The sequence below is a fragment of the Artemia sp. Qi Xiang Cuo genome, chromosome 1 (assembly GCF_049724085.1).
Source record: "Artemia sp. Qi Xiang Cuo chromosome 1, ASM4972408v1, whole genome shotgun sequence".
Lineage (NCBI taxonomy): Eukaryota > Metazoa > Arthropoda > Branchiopoda > Anostraca > Artemiidae > Artemia > Artemia sp. Qi Xiang Cuo.
The window spans coordinates 77,454,171-77,460,745 of record NC_142794.1 but is presented as its reverse complement, the minus strand read 5'-3'; the positions used below and the strand labels follow the sequence as shown (position 1 = coordinate 77,460,745).

Genomic DNA, 6,575 nt, shown 5'->3' with positions numbered 1-6,575 from the left:
CAAGGAAATGCCAAAATAAGGGTTGCGTAGTGTTACAGAGTAAGGATGAAACAGAGACTCCTAAAGTGTAAATGAATGTTGCTAAAAAATAAAATGACATTCATCAGATAATCAGGGGTGTGAGTTAGGTTCCTCATGCTCTCATAGGTGGGTGTTGTCCGAAACTTATAATTTGGTGGTCTTTAGGATGTTATTTTGTGGGTTGACATGTCAACTGTTCATCATTAAGGATGTTTAGTTCCCCAATAATTATATATTTTGCTTTTTGATTTGGAATGTTTTGTTAAGGAAAATATATTAGAAAGGCTTGCTAGTTGAGATTGCTAGCATGCCAACCGACAAAGTAAGTCTCACGCTCGAATCTTACAACAATCAAATTTTTGTTAAAATTTCACAATTATCCGAATTTCTACCCAAATATCAATAGCTGTGTTTTTGATCACCGGTCATTGAAGCAGCTGAAATTACAACGCTGGAAGGTTCAGGTGTTTAATTTTCGTTTTTGCTACACGGTGAACCATTATGAGGCCGTTCGGTGTTTTTTGGTAAACACAGGAATTAAGCATGAACGGCTAAAGTACCGCGGGTTTTTAAAATTGTTGTTTTTTTTTCGAGAGAAATACCAAAAAAGGTATTATTCACAAAAAATATCCCCCAAAAGGGTTTTTTTCAAAGTTCAACAGGAGGTGGTGTCCCCCCTCAGTTGATGCCAATGTAGGACTCTAAATCTAAACCTATAATTTTATTCATAAAGCTCAACTACTTTCCAAGATAGTAAAAAAGCCATCATCTAGCATTCAAACCAACTTAGTCTAAAATCTTACCTTAAAAACTCAACTGAAGGCCAGGAGTAATGTTCCAACAAGTGATATAATCAAATGTGATCTGTGTTAGCTGAGAAACTAAGATTCTAAAACTTATGATGATTTTTATAATAAGGCAAATTTAAACTAATGCAAGGAAGTTCAATCGATTGCAAAGTTAATACATTTGCATACTGAAACTTTTATTAGGGTGATTATGCAATGTCCTACTTTCCTTTTTGAGTAGAAACTTAAGTCATTTTATGAAACAGGTTAACTTAAAATTAGCCTATAGGTTAATCAATCAGATACCATTAACTCTCCTTACAAATCAAGGGCCAATCCGTTTTTTTGTCTTGTACCTAATACTTTTTATGCTGAAAAGTATATTCAAACCTTCATATTTTACTTGAAAGTAGCCATTTTCATATGTAAGACATCTACCTCATGCTTATCCATTTTATTATATAAATTCTATCCAGGCTGATTCCAAGGTGAACTTCCACCTTTTTTCTAATCAAAGTTCAACATTCTATTGCTTCTTGCCGTAGATGTTTGACATCGCCGGTCGCCGTTCAGAGTTTCACTGAGGTAAAAACCGAAACAAGTACAAAGGTGAACTTGTTGGTCATCAAAAAACTGATTTTAAGCAAAACGGCGTTTAAACGGCGATCAAAAACGCATTAATAACAAATAAATAAAACAAGATTATTACGTCATTAGAAAGTCTGAAAACCTCTGGAAACCAATTAGGAGGCAATGTCACGGTCACATCCATTACCCCTTATGGTACTGCTGCCCCTCTATCCATTGCAACGCACCTCGCTGAAAGAATGGAGAGAGAAAGAAGCATCCACTTGCTTTTACAGGCATTGCAGCTTCTTTATTTAAAATTTTGTCCTATCTTGGGCCTTTAAACTGGATCTAATTTAAATACTATAATGTATTTGCAAGACACGGTTGAAACCTGAAGGTTTCAATTCGATCCCCTATGCCACTCCCGAAATGATTAAGATGACATATTTAGAAAATTCCAGGACTAATAAATCTCTTGACTCTAATGGTTGTGCGTGTTTTTCTTGCAGCATACCCTTTGGAGGTTTTGGGAAGTCTTGACTTAACGAACAATATCCAAAAGTAAGGTAAAATAATTGGATAATTGACACTTATTCATTACTAAGGTCCCTGCGTCGGCCTTGCACTGGGAGCACTAAAGCTAGGATCGATCTCATGACCCGTACTACCAAGCCAACATCAAACTTATTGCGTCACTGAAGGACTAACGATTTCCAAATTTTCTTAGCTAATTGTAAAATCAAGACTAAACATTCCTGCCTTTTCTGTGCGTCATTTATGCCAAAAAGATATGCTTTCAGTTTCTTATGTTCACTACTTCTAATCGTCTAAATATTCATTATTACAAAAGCATTTATTATTAATTTTTTCCATCTATGCATTTCCAGCGTTTATATTTTGTTCTTGGTAAGTCGATTGCTCAATATATTTTTCATCGGCAAATGAAAGTCCAAGAACTGTAGAATGAAAAGCCAATATAAGAGATGGATCGGCAAAAAGTAACGAGTGTAAATATTTTGTCTCGAAATGTCATGAACATTTAAAGGCTGAATAATGAATGTTGTTGTGCATTTAAGTAAGAACTTGTTTCACCGGAATCACAATTTTAAACTGAATTAATTGGTTAATGTTCATGTAACACTATGAATACAATTATTACCATCTCAAAAGTCATTTGGTAGCCTAAGAGCAAAGGATCTCTGTTCCTAATTATGCTTATTATAGAATTCGACGCGGAAATCTCAGTTAAAATTGTTTATATTGGGTCCTGCTGGTTGGCAACTCTGGCATATAGGCTGGAGAAGTTTTGAAAAGCAGAATATAAGCATTGTATATCTGCTTGATCTGTTAAAAGCTGCTATACTGGTTAGAGTCTTCTATAGGTAAGATACTGTATAGATTAGGCAAAGTGGCTTTTTGCTTTCTTTGGGATGTTGTTAAGCCAAGTGAAAGAAGCTGTCAAGAATGGATCCCCAAGTTAGGCTATGACCTAGGCAGGTTCCCTAGCCTACTTCAAGGTGTGGTAACAGAATGCTGCCAATATTTACAAAATGCCATAACTTATATAGGAGCAAGGTGAAGATAGCCTACTCACTTCCTTCTTTTATGGTCTTTCCAAGCATAATAATCAATTAAATTGCAAATGCCACCTCCCCCTGATGGTCCCATATAGCCTATAGGCCACAGAATATTTCAAGTGGTAAAATACCTAGTATTTTGGGTAATTTTTTTTTGCAGTTTATATTATTGACTTACAAATAAAGTAAACATAGGGTAAGACACCCAGTAGTTGGTCACCTGTCTATTCTCAGACAGAATGTAACTAACAGGGAACCTAGATCTAGGCTAATGTGCTTAGAAAGTTTTTATACAAAGACAAAGCTGGTTTCCCTGGTCACTATTAGATATCCATATGGATTTATTGATTATTGGATTTTATTGACTATATGGATTTTATGACTAGGCCTATTAGATATCCATATGGATATCTAATAGTGACCAGGGAAACCAGCTTTGTCTTTGTATAATAACTTTCTAAGCACATTAGCCTGGAGCTAGGTTCCCTGTTAGTTAAATTCTGTCTGAGAATAGGCAGGTGGCTGACTACTGGGTGTCTTACCCTACCACTTGATGCCTTTTGTTATGCTCTTTCCAAATATAGCCCTAGGCCTAATAATAATTTTTGTTGGGAATGAATTTTATCCTCACCCCTATATAAACCAATTCAGGATATATATTTGCACATTAAGGGGGAGGATAAAGTTTAAACTTACTAATAAACTTACTAAAAGTTTAAACTAATTTACATCAGAAATAAAATTTACTCCCCCTCCCCCTTAATGTGCAAATATACACCCTGAATTGGTATATATAGCAGTGGGGGTAAAATTCATTTCCAACAAAAATTATTATTATATTTGGAAAGAGCATTAAAAAGAGGCACTGAGTGGTATACTTACTTTATTTGTAAGTAAATAATATGAACTGCAACAAAAATAATTTACTTTGACTATTATTTATCATTTCAACAGTTAAGTCATAGTAAAAAGCAGCATAGGTCTAGAATAACAGCTGAGTGTACCAGAAGCTGTTCAGAAGAACACATGTTAAAACAAAAAGAGATTCACTTTTAAGTTGCTAGTTTTATTTTTTTGTTCTGGTTTGAATTTTTGACAATTCATCATTTTTTTTACCATTAAGGAGAGGAATGGGCTGGGTATGATTGTCAAAAATGCAAACCAAATTGATTTTCTATTGCCATAATATGTTTTTCAAAAATTCTGAAAGAATTTTAGCCATATTTTTCTATGTTTTGAAGAATACTATTTATTTGCAATATAAAGAAAAAAGTGGAGATTAGAAGTTCAGTTAGAATCATGAGAATAGTAATTCAAAGTTACCTCTAAAAATTACTAGCTAGAGTCCTGTTTTCATGCCACCCCACATCCAACACAGAGTTGAAAACAGGTTGGTCAGATTATTGTTTTGAGTACCCTTGTTCAGGTTTTCAGAGCCTGTGTTCAACTGTGCTTTTTTGGTGATGACTCCTGTTACATATTAGATTTGTTCAAAACAAGTGTTTTCAATGGAAGTATAGAGTAACATTCAGATTTGAGACAAACAGATTGTATTGCCAATATGAGGCTTGTTCCCCCTCCTTAACCTCTCACTTTTTATGCTGAAGTTATAGTCAGCACCAAATGCATTGTTTAGCACAGGTAATTTTGTAGAGAGTACAAAAGAATTCATAGGAAGATGGGGGACATCCAAATCTAGGATGGGCTTACAGACAGTAGAGACAGTTGTTTTTTTTAATCTTGGTAGAGCTAAAGAGTCTGAAATTCCTCATTTCAATACCATAATGAGCTCCATTGGAGTATATCAGCATGACTTTTCACTGACAGAAATTCTAATGCTGGGGAATTTACAAATAAAAACATGCCATTTGGCCCTATTATTCAAATCACAAATACATAATAAGACAGGATCTAAATTTTTCTATCACTATACTCTAGTATTTTAGTTAAGTAACGTCTTTTCTGAAGGAAATTTGATTCTTTTAGTCATGGAATTCATGTTTAGGATTCTAGTTTTGTGTATTGAGGTGTTTTTGTGCAGTCCCATTTCAATTTTGAATTGTGGAATATTGCAATGTCAGGCAAGTGTTAAAAAACATCATGAACTATTACAAAGAGATAACAAAGAAACTGATATGATAATTCTATTTGTGCTCTAGCACACATCCTACAGAATTCAATTACTATCTTTAGTGCTGATCCCTATATATAGCTTGGCAGCATTCCAAGGAGTGCTATTTTATAGATTAGATTAAGCTTGTATAAGCTAATTTGATCCTTCCATGATAATTTGCAATCAATTAGAAGATCTTGAAGCAAATGGTGTCTTGTAATCTAATATGTAACACTTCTCTTCAGTATTAAGTATGGATTGCTGGATTTGTTCATTAAACACAATCATATTAGTTTTAACTGACAACATCAATTAGCAAAGTGGGTCAGTGAAACTGGAAGCTATTCTATCATCATTATTGCCACTGTTGAACCAATTTTAAAACATTGTTGCCCATTTTATATATCTGAAGGTTTATATATTAGGCATGAAAATATGTGAAGGAAATAAATTTTTGGCTTCAAAAAAATATTTTTGTCCCTTGCAAGGACTTTTCAAATTGCCAGTTCAGACTTTACTTTGACTTTAAAATGCTCCTTTGAATTTAAATTCCTTTGTTTTTTACATGTTAATGTTATAGGGGTAATTTGTGAAGGTGTGAAATATAGCATAATAAATAACATCAGTAATAGATTATGGTAGGTTTACAGATCATTAGCTGAGTTCTACATCATGACACATAAGTTCTAAGTTAATCATGATGATAATAGGCAGGAGCTGTTTGAGTGCTGTGAGATGATTTTGGGTTTTCATTTTGTCATGTGCTCCCTCCTCTATTGCTATTCTCAAACAGAGAAACCCTGCTTGTATGACCCCATAGTGGTGTCAGGATGAAGCTTAACAAGTTTGCATAGCTAGAATGATGACTAGAAACGATGACTAGGATTTCAACTCTTGTTGATAGAAGAACATTGCCAAGTGTGAAAAACAATGCCATGACTGAGATGGGCTCAGGATTGCACAAAGCCTTCATTCATAATGGAGGTACAGGGACTTCTGTCCCTGTCCTGCACTGATTTGGGACTCATTTCTTTTCCTGAGGCCATAACAATTTCAATTAATTAAATAATATGAAAACTGTCAATAGAATAATTCAACATTAATTAGCAACTATTGTAGTGACATTTTGACTGACAAATTCAGAGATTTTGAACTGACTATATCATCTTTATGCTGTTGTATGCGCTTTGCTAAATTCTGGTGTGTTCTACCTACATAATATTTGCCACAATTGCATGGTATTTGATAGACCCCTCTTTGGTGAGTAACTGGGGTTTTATCTTTACCAGAATTTAGAAAATTTATGATTTTAAAATTATTTGTGAATAATGCATACAGAATATTTTTTTGTGCAAACTTTACACTATTAATAATTACACTATTAATAAACTAATAATAAATAAATTACCACAATTTAATTACACTATTAATAAATAAAATAGGATACCCATTTCCAAAAAGTATGCCTGATAAAGTTTAATTTTGCTGTGATGTGGAAATCAGAAC

General features: G+C 33.9%; 1 protein-coding gene across 1 annotated transcript in view; it reads left to right on the top strand.

Moving 5' to 3' along the window:
• Positions 1-2,624: 2,624 nt before the first annotated feature.
• The window catches only part of Alg1 (ALG1, chitobiosyldiphosphodolichol beta-mannosyltransferase), a 44,518-nt gene continuing 40,567 nt past the window's right edge, over positions 2,625-6,575 (top strand). The window contains exon 1 of the mRNA XM_089087187.1: positions 2,625-2,761. The gene's annotated coding sequence lies outside the window, so the exon portion shown is untranslated. The remainder of the gene's footprint in view (positions 2,762-6,575) is intronic.